Source organism: Ambystoma mexicanum, chromosome 1p (genome assembly GCF_040938575.1).
Source record: "Ambystoma mexicanum isolate Mex_15411 chromosome 1p, UKY_AmexF1_1, whole genome shotgun sequence".
NCBI lineage: Eukaryota > Metazoa > Chordata > Amphibia > Caudata > Ambystomatidae > Ambystoma > Ambystoma mexicanum.
The window spans coordinates 1,414,690,265-1,414,710,252 of NC_090921.1; positions in this window are offsets into that span (position 1 = coordinate 1,414,690,265).

Sequence of the window (19,988 nt, forward strand, 5' to 3'; positions counted from 1 at the left end):
GATACATGGATATTTGTTCTAGTTAGTATTCATAGATCAGTAGAGGGACATCTCGAAGAAGCCAGAACAAATATCAAGAAATACGCAGATCAGAAGCGACAACCCTCACCTTTGTATGCCATTGGTGAAAATGTCTGTCTGTCATCCAAATACCTGCCCAGACATCTGAGACCCAACAAATTGTCACCACAGTATTATGGCCCATTCTCTGTGATCAAGACTATCAACCCTGTGGCCATAAAACTCTGTCTGCTAATATCATGGAAAAGAATACACCCTGTTTTTCATACATCGCTACTGAAGCCCTACTGTTCTTCCACCAGGAGAGTTATAAGCCCTTCCCCAGTCATCACAAACAACCAGATTGAGTACAAGGTCTCTAGGATTTGTGACTCCCGGTACAGACAAGGGCGGCTTCAGTACCTAGTGGAATGGAAAGGCTATCCCCCTAGCGAACGTTCATGGGAACCGGCGTCTAATGTTCATGCCCCTCGCTTGGTTCAGCGTTTCCATTTTCTCCATCCGGGAAAGCCCAGTGGAAGGAGCCTTCAAAGGGGCCATGCTGTCATGACTCACGCTTTGCACTTGTTCTGGGTGGCATAGAAGGGCTGCCGTATTGTGGCAATGACCGTCTTTTCCCCCAAGATGGCCGCCGCTACTACATGTTTCTGCTCTAGTGTTGGTCCAGATTTCTGGCATTCCTGGCATGTGATCAAGAGAGTGGATAGGAGTGGTTAGAATGGATGGAACGGATAGAGTGGAGGATATAGATGGAGTGGACAAAATAAATGGAGTGGATGGAACGGATGGAGTGCATGAAACGGATGGAGTGGAGGAAACGGATGCAGTGTACGAAGCGAATGGAGTGGATGGAACGGATGAAGGATGAAACAGATGGGGTTGATGAAGCGGATGGAGTGGCTGAAGCGGATGGAGTGGATGAAGTGGATGGAGTGGATGAAGCGGATGGAATGCATGAAACGAATGGAGTGGATGGAACGGATGAAGGATGGAATGGATGAGGTGATAGAACCGATGAAGTGAATGAAATGAATGGAGTAGATGGAATATATGAAGAGAATGGAACAGATGAAGTTGGATGAACCAGATGAATTGGATGGAAAGGATAGAATGGACGGAGCAGATGAAGTGAATTGAACGCATGGAGTGGGTGGAATAGATTAAGTGGATGGAGCGGATAGAGCGGATGGAGCGGACGAAATGGATGGAACGGATGAAGTGGATGGAACGGACGAAGTGGATGGAACGGACGAAGTAGGTGAAATGGACGAAGTGGATGAAACGGATGAAGTGGATGGAACAGATTAAGTGGATGGAACAGACGAAGTGGATGGAATGGACAAAATGGTGGAACAGATGAGGGGATACAACGGATGAAGTGAATGGAACGGATGGAGTGGATGGAATAAATGAACAAAATGGAACGGATGAAGTGGATGGAACGGATGAAGTAGATGGAACAGATAGAATGGATGGAATGGATGAAATGAACTGAATGGATGGAGTAGATGGAAAGGATGGAGTAGATGGAACGGATAGAATGGACGGAACTGATGAAGTGAATCGAACGGATGGAGTAGATGGAATAGACGAAGAGAATGGAACGGACAAAGTAAATCGAGCAGTTGGAGTGGATGGAATGGACGAAGTGGACATAACTGACGAAGTGGACGGAATGGACGTAGTGGATGAAGTGGATGGAACGGACGAAGTGGATGGAACGAACAAAGTGGATAGAACAGACAAAGTGGATAGAACGGACAAAGTGGATGGAACGGACAAAGTGGATAGAACGGACAAAGTGGATGGAACGGACAAAGTGGATGGAACGGACTGAGTGGATGGAATGGGCAGAGTGGACAGAACGGATGGAGTGGATGGAACGGATGGGGTGAATGGAATGGATGGAGTGGAAGGAACGGATAGAACGTATGGAGTAGATGAAACGGATGGAACGGATAGAGTGGATGGAATGGATGGAACAGATGGGAAGGATGGAGTGGGTGGAATGGATGGAGTGGCTAGAACGGACGGAGTGCATAGGACGGATGGAGAGGATAGAGTAGACGAAGTGGATAGACTGGATGGAGTGGATCGACCCGATAGAGTGGATGGAATGGATAGAGCAGATGGAACGGACATAGTGGATAGAACGGACAGAGTGGATAGAATGGACAGAATGGATACATCGGATGAAGTGGATGCAATGGATGAAGTGGACGGAACAGATGAAGTGGACAGAATGGATGAAGTGGACGGAATGGATGAAGTGGACCGAATGGATGTCGTGGATGGAATCGGATGAAGTGGATCGAATGGATGAAGTGGATGGAATGGATGATGTGGATGGAATGGATGAAGTGGACGCAACGGATGAAGTGGAGGGAACAGATGAAGGATAGTGTGGATGGTGTGGATGGAGTGGATGCCGTGGATGAAAAAGGATGGATGGAGTGGAAGGAAAAGATGGCAAAGGAAGGGAAAGGATTGAAAAGATGGAAACGAAGGGACAGGGTAGAAAGGATCGAAAGGATGGAGCGGATGGAACGGATGAAGTGGACGGAACGGATGAAGTGGACAGAACGGATGAAATGGACGGAATGGATGAAGTGACCGGAACAAATGAAGTAGATGAAATGGATGAAGTAGATGGAACAGATGAAGTGGATGGAACGGATGAAGTGGATGGAACGGATGAAGGATAGTGTGGATGGAGTGGATGGAAAAGATGGAAAAGATGGAAAAGGAAGGAAGGGATGGAAATGTTCGAAAGGATGGAAAGGATTAAAAGGGTGGAGAGGATGGAACAGATGGAGCGGATAGAACCGAAGGAGCGGATAGAACGATGGAGCGGATGGAACGGATGGAACGGATGGAGTGGATATATCCCTGTATATCTCTGTATCTCCTATTTTATGCTATTCATATGCTATGTACCTGTATCCCCATGTTATCTGTATCACATGTTTACCCATCGATCCTGTCGCTTTATATACATATGCCGCTATGTATGCCCCTGTCCTGCTCTCGTGCTTGGTCACAGGCGCTTCACTGATAACCACCATATCACACTACTATGCTTACTCTCTCTCAAACACCATCATTCAACTAGAACACAGCTATGCTATGACACATTTGGCCTAGCTGCTCTTATACTAACATGACCCCACAAACACCTGATCTTCCTAATTAAAACACAGCTAGCTGAGCACATACCGGCTAGCTTAGGCGTCTCCTCAGGCCTAACACAGCCAAACTCAGTCTGGGTGTCCACCCTCCAGACTGAACACATCCAACTGATTTCCACAACACCACACCTACCGCTAAGAAGCAGCTATCATGCAATAACCACACCAGCTGCACACATATCTGGTGCACCCATGCACCATACAACACTCTCTCTCTCTACTGACTTGAACTGCGGTTCCTGAGGGCGTTCAACCTAACAGCGCTTTGAGGTCATACCAATGATAAATAAGCAACTATATAAATGCCAATTAACATAACATAACATAACATAACTTGTATGCTTGATCAGTTGATAATTGAGGTGATAGAGAAAAATCCTGGACCTTGATCCTTTTAGATGTGTCTGCAGCATTTGACACAGTGGACCATAACATTATTTTGGACTGTCTGAATTCATTGGTTGTGGATGTCAGGGTACTTCAGAAGGGCTCTTCTTTTTTGGCAGGAAGGATGGATGCAGTCAGTACAGTTGGAGTGGATTTTCTCAGACCATAAACCACTTACATGTGTAGTTCGACAGGCCCTCCATGTCTCTAGATTTGTTTACCCTACATGTCCAACCACTTTGTTAATTGATCAGTTTCAGAACTATGCTGATAATACACAAATATTTATAAAATCCTCTGATGATTGGGAGCAGACATGTACGTAGACTACGAAATGTCTTACAGAGATAAAGAACTGGATGGATTCCAAATCCTTGAAAATCATTCTGGATATGTGGAGGACTTGGCAGTGAGAGTGGAGGCACACACTGGATAATGAACCATCTTTCCATTTTTATGGGCCTCATTCCGAGGTGGGCGCAAAGGGATTACGGCACCGGTATTCCCTTTGCACCCTATTCCGAGGTCCCTATGCAGCCCCGTCCTTAACGACTGGTTTTACCAGGCGTTATGGACGGGACCCACAAAGGGAATTCAGAGCTAATAACGGTACCGCAATTTGCGGTACCATTATTAGCGCCTTCCCCCTTCCAATTGAGCCATATGGGGGCTGAAATGGGAATGGGAAATGGCTTTTTCAATGGGGATTTACCGGTCCCGCAAAGGTCAGACTAGACCGGTAAGTCCCCATTGAACGAGGGCAGACACAGTACCGTATTGGTGCTAGTCATGGCACTAATAGCGCCATGACTAGCACCAACCTTGGAATGAGGCCCTCTGTCTTCCCCATAAGGTCATGGCTATTAATTACTTTTTTACAGCACGTCTGGACTTCAGTAATAGCAACTTTCTAGGTTTCACTGATAAACATATTTAAAGGCTAAAAAGGATTCTCAGCGCTTCAGAACAAATGTGTCTCAAATTCAACAAGTTTTATTTTACCTTTGCTTATTTAGCATCTTTAAACTGGCTTCCATTTGGAAATAGAATTCTATTTAAGAGGTTTGGATGGCCACATGCTGACAATTCTTTGCATTCTGGTCAAGAAGTATTCTCTGTGAGGACTCCTGAAATTTGCATTCTACTGGCAAATAGAAGTGCCCAGAATAAACAAAAGGAAATTTGGTGCCCAACCTTTCTCCCACATAGAAAGACAATAATAAAACTGGTCACTTAACTTTTGCTAGCAGACCTCTTTGATCTGATAATAATTGCATTAATTTTAGCAATGTCTAAAAACAAGTGGATCTCTAGAAGTAAGACTATAAAACTACTTAAGATTGCATGATTAGTTTTAGATTGTAGGCTCATATCCTCGGATTGTACAGCGCTGCACTTAACAAAACCACTTACAATAAATAATAATAAGACTCAGAGACAGTTAGTGGTGACGTCGTTGGAATCCCATCAATAAAGAACACATTTAGGGACACAAAAGTAGACATGGTACTTTGCGTGATTAATATCTATTGGAACCCTACTATGTCACTTGTCACAAGTCTTGACACAGCTAAGGATCCTGTATAGAGCAAGAAATATCATCCTTGTAGGCACATTTAATGCCCAGTGAATCAGATCACAGATAAATAATGATAACTGGAAGGATCCTACACCGAATGGCCATCTGTGACTGTCATTTGTAAAAGAATTGAATCTTTTCATGACCAATGGCAATATCAAGGGGGATGTTCCTCCAGTAGCCACTTGGTCGAGAGGCACACAGGGGTTACTATTGATTATACATTCTTAACAAAAGATCTATTCCAACAAAATATAGAATTTAACATCAAGAAGACGGGTTGGAGCGATCACCATATGTTGACAGGGTGCGTTGAATTTGTCACAGTAAATAATGAAGGTCGGTATGTACCAGCTTTAGTTGTGAATAATGGAGGAAATTGACTTGTACAATTTGAAGGGAGTGGGTTACGCTTCAACTGGGAACTAACATGTAGGTTTCAGAGCATGTCAGACCAAGAGTTTAAATTCCTCTATAACCCTGCAACGTTTGTGAAATTCCTCTGGGATGTACAAATGCCTAAATCTGTAGATGAGTGGCTATGGTATAATCACCTGCACTCCTTCAATGAGGACACCCTTTCAAAAAAAGGGAGCTAAGGAAAGAACTACGTAGGCTAAATAACAAACAACTTAACAATGAGGACTTGAAGTCAGAGAGAAGAAGGGTGCTCCAAAAATATTAACATTTGTCAAAATCTCATGGACACATTCGATTACAAAATGATAGAGAACAGATGCTAAGGGCCCTTGAGAAGCATCATTCCAGAAATGTCTGGGCCTCAAGCAGATGCAAGTGACAACCCACAGTAATGTCATACAGGAGTCAGTATGGGTGAAGCACTGTTTAGCCCTATATGGGCAATTGAATGACATTCCAGATCCTTGTTTAGATCAAGGTAGTTGGGGCCTAAATCTTACAGTGGATTTGGTAAAGGAAGCCATAAAGTAGTCTTCAGGATCTAGGACCTCTGGGACAAACGGTCTCAATAATCAGATCCATAAATCGGACATCATTTTATGATCAAACATCCTTCATAATCTCTTTCAGGAGATAATCAGCTCTGGGATTTTACCAGAATCTTGGAGGGAAGCTGTGGTGATAGCCGGCTACAGGAAGGGAGACCGGGCCGATACTATGAACTATCGCTGAATCTCCCTTCTGGATGCAGAAAGTAAAATATTTGCAGGATTGGTCCAGAAGGACATTGAACGCTGGGTAACAAATCACAGAATCTTCTTGAAGAATCAAACAGGTTCCGCATGGGCCTGTCCACCACACTGAATGGCCTGATCCTAAGTACAACTTCAAGAAAAAGCTTTCTGAAGGGAGGTCCTAGATTGTTCGGGGCCTGGGATTACCTGTCCCAGGCCGTCGATACAGTTAACAGAGAACGCTAGCTATAATCATTGAGCTTCACAATCATTCCTTCTTGAGGATAAGGCTGGATGCAAGAGGTAATTATCAACTCGAGATAAGACTTACAAGGGAGTGAGACAGTGAAGCATGGTGGCCCTGTGCCTCTTTAATTTATACATGGCAGATCTTGCCAATAGTCTGCGGAAGCAGGGCCTCTCTAGTCCGATAGTTTGCTCAGAGAGGTTGAAATGGGTAGCATACACAGATGATATTGTGCTGCTAGATTATACCCCCCATAGTACTGCTAAGGTTACTAGAGGCCCTGGGGGATTTTGCTATTGGTAACAACCTAAGAATAAACCCTTCCAAATCCAAAATGATCACTTTTAAACACCCCCTGACTAGGGATTACAATTTTGTGTGGAGAATGTCAGGTCTGGTAATATTGATTGGTAGCTATATGATGTCTGCAGAATAAATAGTCAATTAGTTAACTTTCTGAATATATAGATGTGTATTTAGGGGTAAAATATCCTCAGGTAAGTGGCAACACAACCCAGAAAAATCATATGACAACTCGATTGGCAAGGAAGTTTTATACCTGGGATTCAACATTAATTCCTTTCCCTCAAAGCGTTACATAGAGGGTATTATGGAGGGCAAGCTGATTCACTTGGGGAGCCAAATGAAGAAACTGAATTCCAACTACTGTACGTTCTCGTTACTGCCCTTAATAAAATATTATACCAGCAAAGTAATTCCCATTCTGACATATGGAGTGGATGTTAGTACACCAATAACAACAATATACTCTGCTAAATTAGAGGGATTACTATGGAAACACATTCTCTCGCTCCCTCAGTCTCTACCGATATCAACTCTACGGTATGAATTGGGTCTCCCATCTCTCTGCCCGAATTTAGAGTGAAGAATAGTATCTCTTTATAGATTAATGGGTACCTCAAGCAAATACTCTGTATGAAGACCTGAAAAAAGAACTTGCCAAAAATGACAATCCCTTTCTGTCAGGTCTGGCTATTTACGCTCTCGACATTTTGAGAACCTGCAAAATCTCCTTCATAATCCAATGTACATAGTGATTAAAAAGAAAGGATTGGATGGAAACGATCACAGAAATGAGGTAAAAAAAATATCTCATTACCATACACCGCATGACAAACCACAGGGATACTTACCTGGTGACCTAAGGTAATTTCCAAGTTCAAGAGGTCGGAATGACTTTTTAAGATTTCGGCTTAACATAATACCCACGAGGGAAATTCTCTTTTCTAGGCCCAAGGAATGATATAGTGACAGTATCTGCTAACGGTGTAATGACTCTAGTGTAGAGACACTGGGCCTCATTCTGAGGAGGGCGGTAAGGGGTTAACGGCACCAGTAAAGGTGCCAGAGCCATTAACCCCTTACCGCCCCATTACGAGGTCCGCTTGCGGGACCTGCTCAGAATGCCTGGTTTTACCAGACGTCCTTAGCAGGTCCCGCGAGCGGCCCAGCATGCTAACAACGGGCCCGTCATTAACAGGCCCGTTGTTAGCATGCTTTGCTTTCCCATTGAGCCTATGGGGGCTCAAATGGGAATGGGGATGGACCGGGTCCGTGTTCCCTGAATGGGGAAATACTGGGCCCTCCAAGGTCAGAATGGCCTGGTATTTCCCCATTCAGGGAACCTGGACCTGGGTTTGGGGGCTACCTCCAAACTCGTAATGAGGCCCACTGAGACATGTCCTGATTGAATGCCCTGGTACACATCCTGAGAGGTTTGCAAAGTTTGTGAGATTTGTGGACAAGGAATGGTGGCTGGCCACCCAATCTATTTGAAACATGAAAGCCTCTAAGTGATAACAGTTGTACGCAAACTGAGCCTTCTGAAGTGAGATATCTAATTGAAGGATTGAATACTCTAAACTGCTTTTCTTTTTAATATCTTCTTTTGTTTTATTTTATACAGTGATGATATATGTATTTTAATACATATTTGTTATCTTAATTCTGCATTTTGTGAAAAGACATTTTTTTTTACTTATGCACAAAAAATAACAAAATAAAAATAAAATATATAATGATAAAATAAATAAATAAATAAATAGGAATGATTGGGCCATTGAAGTCAATATGAATATATCAAAGATTATATTAATTGAAATAAAATGCCTAAAATGTAAACCAATGTTTTACAAAGAGCATAGAATGGAGTAAGTACCAGTGTTTGATTACTTGGGTTTCTGCCTTTCACGCCTATTGAATTAGGCTGTTCATTCTAGACAAAAGACTGTGCAAATGACCCAAACTAAGGCTGCAATCTTCAGGCTTGCCCAAAGGAGTGGGTACCCACATATTAGATCCAATGCTGACCATCTACAGAGCAAAACCGATTCATTTATAAAGAACTATTACACAGAACAAGAATGTTATACCCACAAATTAAAGTCATTAGTTATAATATAAAAGGCATAAGTGCACGAGAGGGCCAAACACATTTGCTATGTTCTGTAACTTTGCAGACTGAAAGATCAACAGCAGGCTCTTATCATCTCTCTGTCAAATGATTGTTATGCTATGCTATGTTATGTTGACTTATACCGTGCACCACTACTACCCAGGGGCAGTCTCCGGGCACTCACATGGCTCTGCAAGACAGAGGACACGGTTGGTTAGTGAGGATCGAGGCATCGGATAGGTTCAGAACCAGGAGAAACCGGCGTCTGTGCGTGTTGGGTTGCAGATGGGTTGATTGCCACAGTAATCTGCAAATTCATAGCTTTCCCTATTATTGGAATGGTGATTAGAGCTTGACCCTAAATGTCCATGCTACAGAAAGAAAAGCCCCCATATTCTGTGTTACCTGTGCAGCTAGGTCGCCAAGCCAAAAAAAAACAGAAAACATTTGCCTCATTTGCTGACAGGATCCCTTCTACTCTCAGTCTGGGTTGTATCTTGTTCTTATACAGAGCACAGCTTCAAAGACATTGCACAATCTTCTCTATCACTTTCAGATGGCAACTAGTAAACGTGTTGTATGCAGTTTCCTTTGTTTGTAATTTAATGGAAGCGAGTCGAATCGAGGTAATGCGAGTAATGGTCTTTCCTGCGGCCTTGCAAGCAGCACTGAATGTAAGGCTGGATGCAGACTTGGTCCGAGAATATATCTGTCCAGTGCAGAGAATCTAATGTACAAGGCCGTTCCCACAGCCAGGCTTTATCTTCTCTGCTCGCTTCATTTTCCACTCTTTTATGAGCTTGGCCCTTCAGGCGGTCAGACTTGTATTGAGCAGGAAGTGGTCTGACAAAACAAGTGAACATAATTCTGCATGAAGTGTTTAACTTAAGTGGAAGATTGGGAAACATTTAAATGCTCCCTCCGCGCTTTATATCTCAAACTTCCTAGAATCAAAACACATCTTTTCACTGCGTCTCTTGCTGGGGAATTACTCACGTGATCAGCTGCTCGAAAGGAGCAATAGCCACTTCCAAAATGATATGTAATTTGCCCCAGTTATCCCCGTGTGTCTAGCAAACCCCCAGTGCTTGGCACCATATCTCTCTGAACTTCCTATTTTGCATGGCATATCCTATTCGTTTGGGATGAAATTAAGTGATCTTAACACGGTCCAATTTGTATAATGGCTTTCTAAGTTGGCGAAGCCTTTCTTTGTACTACAGAGGATATATGTAATCTCGAGAGTAGTTTGAATGAGACATACGGTACAGGTTCCGTTCTTAAGAGAAACATTTGGATATACCAGTCTATTCCATCATGCAAAATGGATACTTCATTAACACATATTATGGACATACAATACCCCAGAGATCTGGACTTGTTTTTCCTCCAGTTGTATCTATCCTCAATGTCTCTAGATAGGTCTCACCCTCCCCTTCCGGCTGTGTCTATATTGATGGATCTGGGTCTGCTCTCTCCTTCCCATTGGGATTCCTCTTTCATTATCTCTCCTTCTCCTTCAGCTTCCCTTCTTTTATGGCTTTTGTTAATTTCTTTTGCCATTGCGTAGGGACATAGGAACATCCTGGTTGCATTTAGTTTCCCATTTTCCCATTTCTCTTACTCAAAGTGAAAGGCTAATCGGAACATGCACATATTACGGCTGGTGATGTTGCAAATGTGAGTGATGGGAGACTGTTTCTCCTGGATCTCATAGATGACATTGGTCCTTTTTAACTGTGTGGTAGATGGTGGAATGGTTCATGGTTTTATCTTTCATGATTACAAGGTGCACTGCTTGTTGTATTGAGACACGCTGAACACCTGGCATCATATTTTATTAACTTATTATTTATTTGGCAAGACATTACGACCCTGGCGCTAAGTGTTTAACGGCGCCGTAAAAGGCTGCAGCGCCGGTAAACACTTAGCGCCTGATTACGAGGTCCCTTTGCGGGACCCGACCTTAACGGCTGGTTTTACCAGCCGTTAAAGTAGGGACCCGCAAAGGGACCTTGGTGCTAAGTACGGTACCGCAATTTGCTGTACCGTACTTAGCGCCTTCCCCATTCCCATTGAGCCCTATGGGGCAAAAATGGGAATGGGGAAGAGCCATGGAGGAAGGGGGAATTACCGCCCCACCAACCTTGTAATGGGGTGGTAATTCCCCCTTTCTCCATGGCGGAGTCAGTAAGTTAGCGGCATGGACCATGGTGCTATTTGCACCATGGTCCTCCGCCTGAGTCGTAATGAGACCCCATGCTAATAATGAGTAAACAGCTCAAATACATCTATGGCGATTAAGTCTCACATGCACAGTCCAACCCTACTCCATTCAATGAGAAATGAAAAGACTTTATTTTTTACCATTGCCAATTGACATCTAGCAAATATCCTTCGACAATACTTCTGACCAAGATTTTGTGATACCATCTAACTTGTACCTGGGCTTGTGAACCTGCTTCAAATTACTCAAGCGCATCACCCAGACCATTTCTATAGGATTTAGGTTGAGTAACTAGGAGGAGTCCTGACCTAATGAAGGCTCTGGCTTTTCCTCAATATGACCATGTGAGTAAAACATTGGATCATTACCCAGATTTAAGCATAGATTTCGGGTGTCCTGAACATACCATGTATTTTCAATGTAGACCCTGCATCTAACTGATAATGTTCTCCATAAAGATGGCTGTGCCGATTATTCCTTCAATCATGAATGAGACCTTGGCCTTGCTTTTAGATCCCCTTCCACACATGGGGCCTCATTACGAGGTGGGCGGTAAGGGATTACCGGCACCGGTAAGGGCACCGGTGCCGGTAATCCCTCACCGCCCTATTACACGTTCCCGTTGCGGGTCCTCCCTTAACGCCTGGTTTTTCCAGGTGTTAAGGATGGGACCCGCAAAGGGACTCTAGAGCCAATAACGGTACCGCAATTTGTGGTACCGTTATTAGCGCCTTCCTCATTCCCATTGAGCCCTATGCGGGCTCAAATGGGAATGGGGAAGGGCCCTGGTGAATGGGGAATTACCAGTCCCACCAACCTTGGAATGGACTGGTAATTGCTCCATTCACCAGGGCGGAGTCGGAAGGGTTTTGGAGGCAGCCATGGCGCTAATAGAGCCATGGCTACCTCCAACCTCGTAATGAGGCACATGGACTTTAAAAGGATACTTAAACTGTGGTTTACTAGAGATGTGTCTCCTTTGAAAGACCATAGTCTTGAAATGCTTGAGTGAAATGGACTCTGTATCAGAAATAAAGTTGATTTTCCCGGTCAGGTCCTAGCCCCATCTCATTCAGAGCACCAGGACATTTTCCAGGCAATACACGATTGCAGAAAATGACCTAATGGCAGAATAAAATGACCTAATGAACGCATGCAGTATTGACCAACATTAGAGAGAACTGCGGTTAAGTGATTGGCTGAGTATATATGAATATGATTTAAATAGATTTCAGAGATTTACCCTTAAAAGTATAGATAATACAATTTTCAACTGATACATTTTAAAGAACAGTTTTTGTTTTGTGCATGTACATATGAAGTTCATTGCTTTAAGACCGCTGTGTTAGTGATGTGCACGGTGTAAAAGACAAACACCATAACATATGCATGAGATCATCTCGCCTATTGGAGACACTAACAATAGTTTGCACAGCTAAAGGAACAAAGTAACCATTTAAACCTGTTCACCCAAGAGATGTGGGTGAAGCATGAGACATTTTCCAGCGTTTGATTTCCTGACTAAATCAATCATTTCTGTATAGTTGAGGAGCAGTGGCAGCTCCACTCAGCAGTCAAATACAGTGAGCTCTCCCAAACACCACGATCCAGTGGACCATGTGCTTGGGACCCTTCCACATGAAAATCATGAGCAACACGGATTGCCCCTAGGAAGGAAGGAAGGAAGGAAGGAAGGAAGGAAGGAAGGAAGAAAGAAAGAAAGAAAGAAAGAAAGAAAGAAAGAAAGAAAGAAAGAAAGAAAGAAAGAAAGAAAGAAAGAAAGAAAGAAAGAAAGAAAGAAAGACAATGTACTTGTGTTAATGAGTCCTTTCTCTGTATGCCTCTATGTACACATCTGAAACTCTACGATGTCAGTCAACTAATTCTTCATAAATCTGCCTACAATGTTTACGCTGCGCACACTGTACCGCATGCCTTGCAGCACATCTGACCGCGAGCGCTAAACCTACTATCTTGGACTTCCTACCTACATATACGCACCAGTTAGAAGTACTGCAGCATGCCTGAATCAACTCACACCCTTGCCTAAGACTCTAACACTGTATAAATATTTGTCCCAACTATGGAACTTGCTGACCCTTTGAACACAGAGCTTCACTACTCAACCATAATAACTATGTCTTGTGAGTACTGTGACCAATTGTGATTCTTGCTGCTTTTTGGAAACTTGAACTTAGATGAGCCATAGCCTATGTTTAATGAGTACTATGACTGACCGTGATTTTTGCTGCAGCTTGGAACCTCAAATCTAGATGTGCTTACAGCCTAAGTTTAGGCAATTATGCAGGGCTCTGCTATATAACTGTATTACCTGTGAGCAGACACTAATTGTGGTTCTTGCTGTATTCTTGGAATCTTGCATCTAGGCATGCCTAGAGCCCAAATTCAAGCTACTGCTTAGTTGAACTTGTTGCTAACACGTATTGTGGTCTTCGAATCTACTTGCCCCAACACACTCAGATCCCACACTCCTCCGTCTTACCCTCTGCACGTCACACTTATACACCATGTAACCGGTACTGGCTAACATAGTACACCTGTGTACCTTATTCATACTAGAGTTATCATACACAATGTCCTCACTATGCGGAATAATAGACTCCCTTAATAACCATATACTGCCCCCAAAACCACTTAGCCACCAGCAGAACTCACCTTACCCAACAACACCTTGCAACACAGCATCCAGAAATGTTAGACCACGAGCATGACTACCCAGAATATTTGATCCACTCATCAGATATGAGAAAAACACCTTCCACACCAAAACTACCTATGAGCCTAAACCTAAAGCCAATTACCATAACTGTAATAGCCATAATTACCCACAGGCAAAAAGAGGTAAAACTCCTAGCCATCCAGTAGTTCCAAGAAGCACTACCCCTCCTCTTCCAGTCATACCTAAACTTAAAGGTGCCCTCATAATTGCAATATCGTTAGTCGCCCATGCCATAGAAATATCTGAAATCATCTTTACTGAAGACTACGGATTCTTAGCTATTACAGAATCTTGGCTCCACGAGGCATCAGGCCCGGCACTGTCCTTAGCCAACCCAAATGACTTTACCATCCTCAGAGTATACAGATCTGAAGCCTGAGGTGGCGGCCCAGCCATTATTGCCAAAACTGAGCCTGGTATGAGAATAGACCCTTCACCTGACATTGAATCATGCAAAATTATGACGATCAAAATTCCTGCAGCCAACTCCCAAACACTGAACATTCACCTTATATATAGGCCTCCTGGCCCTATCAAGACCTTCATAGAAGACCTATCCACAATTCTATCAGAAAACTTAAAAGAAAAGTCCCAAACACTATTGCTTGGCAACCTGAATATAGGTTTCAATGATACTAATGACCTACAACCTACGGCAGCAACCAACATTCTGACAAAATTAGGATTCACCCAAAGAGTGAATGAGTCAACTCACAACAAAGGGAGAATATTAGATTGGGTCGCTGACCACAACTGCAAAATCTCCACCCCCACCATTTCACCCCTAATTTGGACAGACCACTACCTAATATCCTTCACAGTAGCTACTAAAACTCCCACTTCACAGCAACATTCTGCCCCACCTATACTCACAAGAAACAAAAAGAATATAACAGCAAACAAATTGCTTCCCGGTATCTTGCCTATTCTCAATGCATGACCTGGAAACCTGGATCCTAGTCTCTTATTGAAGAATATAATAAAGCCATGAACAAAACACTTGATAGCATTGCCCCTTTAAAACTGAGAAGTAGTAAACCTAAAAGCCATTTGAACACTTGGTTTACCCCTCACCTAAAAAAACTCAGACTAGAAAAAAGAAAATGTGAAAATACTTGGAAACTTCACCCTAATCCAGAAAACAAATTGAAATTAATAAACATCTCATCTCAATATAAGAAAGCGATCCTTTTGGCCAAACAAGAGAGTTACAATAATCGAATCGCACAAGCGAACTCTCGTATGAAAGAGATGTTCTCCATACTAAAAGAACTTGAAAAGCCCATAACAGCCCAAGATAACTGTGTCAAAGATAAAACATGGTGTTCTGATATCCAGTATGCGCTAGCTAACAAAGTCTTAAACCTCCAAAAGAAAATACAATTAAAGAGAGAGATACTAACCACCACTACACTTCCCAACGTCACAGCTCCTACCAAAATTAAACCCTTTACTCAATTTCAGTTCTCTAAAGTTTCCCCGTTAGAGGTTGAGAAAGTCATTCTTGGACTCAAACCTTTCAACATTAAAGGTGATCTATGCCCAGCACAACTGATTAAAGATGCCACCAGGGATCTAGCACCATTCATCACTAAGCTGATTAATGCGTCCTTCACTACTGGCACCATCCCTAGCAACCTCACAAAACCCTGAGTACTCCCACTCCTCAAGAAGCAAACTTTAGACCAGGCTTTACCGACTAATTATCGACTGATTACAACTGTACCTTTTTTGCTGAAGATTTTAGACAAGGAGGCATATATCCAAATCCAGAATTTCCTTGAACTCAACCAACTATTAGGCTCTCGTCAATCCGGCTTCCGTCCCTTACATGGCATGGAAACCGCACTTATTGATCTTAAAACCCAAATAGATAAATTACGAGACAATGGAAAACCGGCACTACTTCTCCTACTAGACCTATCAGCGGCATTCGACCTAGTGGACCACAAGGTCTTATGCAATCACCTGAGTTCTGCTGCCCACTTCTCCAGTGAGGCAATAGCATGGATACAATCATTCCTTAGTGACCGTACTATGAGGGTCTTCTCACCATCAGCAGCTGCGGACCCCATCCCTATCACCTGCGGTGTGCCCCAGGGCTCCTGTGTTTCACCAACACTCTATGATATGTTCAACAAACCTTTGTTTGATGACTTGGACCATCTGGGTATCACCTACATTAATTATGCAGATGATACCCAGATCCTCCTCCCACTCACCGGGGACTACAGCAAGGACCTAGCAATGGTGAACAGAATCTATAGCACCGTTAAGGCATGGATGGCCACACATGGCCTCTGCCTGAACGATGACAAAACAGACCTCCTCATCCTGGGTACTATATCTCTTATCAACAGACTGGGCGCAAACTATTCATCCTTCATTATTGATGAGAACCTTATCCAAGTCGCCATGGAAGTAAAAACGCTAGTTCTCTACCTAGACTCCACTCAATCATTCACCAAACAGGTAAACACCCTCGCCTCCTCTACTGCATACACATGCAAACTAATCAGAGCAGGCAAACAATTCCTATCCCCTAACAGCTGTATGACACTAGCCAGAGCTCTGATCATATCCAAACTAGATTATTGCAATGCCCTGTACATTCGAGCAACCAAATCTACCATCAACAAAATACAGATACAGCAAAACAATGCTCTTAGAGCCGCACTGAATATCTCTAAGAGAGAACATATCTCTGAGACAAAAAGGAAGCACAAATGGCTGTCTACACATGAGAAAATCAGACTTAAGACTGCTTACCTTACCCACAAGTGCTTAAACAACAAAGCCCCACAATATCTAGCAGATAGATTCTCGAGAACAGCATCCATCAGATTGACGAGACTAGCAAACACCAATCGCCCACAGGTACCCCGATTCAAACTCTCCACCATTGGAGGCTCCAGCTTCCCAGTTAAAGCAGCCCAACTGTGGAATGGGCTTCCCACCAAACTGAGAATGGAACAATCCTTCACCAAATTTAGGCAAAACTTGATCAAATGGTTAATTGAGATGGACGACGACAAATGATTGCATAAACTTGATCCTGACTGTATACAAATATTGATCCTGTATATAATTGTACAGTATGTAATTGTCATTACTAGATTGTTAATTGCTAAATTGCTGGCTTGTGAATTAAATGCCTTCTGCTGAGACTTTGTAACCTGTAACCTATACACTAAGCTGTACAACTTCTTACTTCTCGCGCCCTGATACCCTGGGGTCTAGCGCGCACAATAAATACTAAACAAAGAAAGAAGCAAGGAAAGAAAGAAAGAAAGAAAGAAAGAAAGAAAGAAAGAAAGAAAGAAAGAAAGAAAGAAAGAAAGAAGGAAAGAAAGAAAGAAAGAACGAAAGAAAGAAAGAAAGAAAGAAGACATTGGGCCTCATTGTGACCCCAGCGCTAAACCATGGTGCTATTAGCACCATGGTCCATGCCGGGTTCCGCCATCGTGAATGGCGGAATTACCGCCCCATTCCAAGGTTGGCGGGGCGGTAATTCCCCATTCACCATGGCTCCTTCCCCATTCCCATTTTTGGCCCATAGGGCTCAAAGGGAATGGGGAAAGCGCTAATTACGGCACCGTAAATTATGGTGCCGTAATTAGCTCCTAGGTCCCTTTGCGGGTTGGTTGGGTAAAGTGCAACCCGCAAAGGGACCTCGTAATCAGGCGTTAAGGGTTTAACGGTGCCGACACCTTTTACGGCGCTGTTAACCCCTTAACGCCTGGGTTGTAATGAGGCCCATTATATTCAGAACCTTCTTCTTAATTCTTGCTAGTCCTGACTTTTGAAAAACTGCAGAAAGTTAGAGTGTTATTGAATCCACCTTTGACTGATCACCCCATTCCAGATCGAGGTTATCAGCTTGAACTCCTCAAGCATGGGCCAATTGACTTTTGGGGCCCAGTACCACGCCCTATAAGTGTTGCAGTCTGCCCTGGCAGAATCAGGCAACAGAAAACTACAAAAAGCAGGATGTTCACTCAATCAAAACACTGTTATTTTCAGTGTAACAACAACACCGTCCATCCCGTGTTTTCTGCTGGGTATGCCGCCAATGGTTCCTGCAGCCTATGTGGACTATTAACACATTTACAGGAAGCAAGACAACAAAGATTGATTCCCGACTGAATATAATGCCTTATGGTTGCGACCACAACAAGGCAGGAGACCATCGCCACTGTAAGAGACTGCCCGTTCCACCAAACCTTGTGCAAAAAGCCTCAGGAATAACAGAAATCTCTTTGCAACTGTGAAGCCAGATACCTTAAAATGCATTGGAGATTTTGTGTGTACTCCTTTTCTGTAAGAACATTTTTCTGGGACTTCTATCTTTTTTAGCACATTGACAACTGTTCCTGTATGTCTGTTAAGAATCCACAGTTGATTGAACATATTCCTTTCATTCTTGTGAGAGCTCGCTGTTTTGTTATACTGTTTAGCATGCAAAGCAACTTTATTGATTATTTCTTTGTAATGGTTGAAAACATGATTCTCTGACAAGCCACTTGGGTAAAATGAAACTGCCATTTGAAGTATTTTTCACAATTTGAACTTCTGTTTTTTCCATCTTTTTGTTGGTGAAACAAGGGGAGATATCCAGAGACCTCATCTCACAATATACTTCAACACACTTTCAACATCGATGACGGTACACTGCCATTTGCCTCCCAAATCACACGGCCATTCCTGCTTCCTCTTTCTGAAGTGAGTCTACAATACTAAACTATCCATATCCTTTTTTCACTCAGCAATTTAGCACGCATGATGGAATTAAATGGGACAGCATACTAGACCTGGAATAGTCCCATAAACCCTGGGATGTCCCCTATGCCACACCAAATGCCCCCTCATTATCATTTTTGGTCTGCATCAGATGAGCATTTTTTTCATGTGACAATGTAGATGATGATATTACATACTGTTACCTGACCACGGTATACTAGTGGATGTATCCCATAGATTATCTACACAGCCATTCTAGGCAACTAAAACCCGTTCTTCTTTCTTGGATGTGTCCAGAAATACTTGCGAGTCCTGCACTTCGGTGTTGATGTGGAATTCCCCCACATATCAGACTCTTAGCCCCGCAGTATTTTGGAAGATTGACTGCATGCGTGTGTCAGCAATCCCTTCCTGTGCTTTTTGACTTTTAAGATATGAATGGAGAAGATCACTATAAGCTATCTGTTTTGCAGTAAATTGTTATTCTTGGCAAGCATCTGCTGAAATTGCTTCCCCCAAAGAATGCAAGATATGTACCACCTCAAGCACCTCAAGCCATGGATCCCTCGAGTCTGTTAGTGGGAAGTATGATTGCCTTCACCATTTTTCATTTGAGAACCCCTCACTACCCACTAGCCCTTTTGCCAATAATAACTGTTCACAAATGATGTGGCCCTTTTCCCTACTCAGTCTCCTTTCCCATCATACACAGCCCATTTGCTTCTGCATTACTTCTGAAACGTCTGGCTAGTTATATGGCTTGTACATTGTGGTAGTTGCACAGTTTGGAAAATCTATAAACCTGTCTTTCTTTGCATTGGAAAATTGAAGGGATGTAGGGACGTTTTCAAGGCACCTGCCTTTGCTTCATTTTCATTCACTGCAGCTTCAACCCTTTAAATATGCATGATTTCGTTTCCAGATACACTGGCATGGTTACCAACAAAGTCTCAATGTTGTCCTGGGATTTTGATGTCAACTCCATTGTGTCTAGAAGCATCCCTTCACTCTGTCTGATATTGTGAGCAGCTGAGGAGAAAGCCATCTCTCTAGCTAGAGGAGTCTTTGCTGTAACACCTTATAAAGTCTCCCTATGGTCTGATAGGCTGCCTGTGCATCCATGTCCCCATTCCCTACAGCGTTAATTATTCCCAGCTCAGGCTGGGCTCACCTGTTCAGACCACCAATTTCCGCAGTTAGGACCTAGAAGACTGAACTGCACCTAAGCGCAGACTAAATAATGAATGAGTATTTTATTATGTACTTAATGCCCGAGTCCAGTCTCTTAG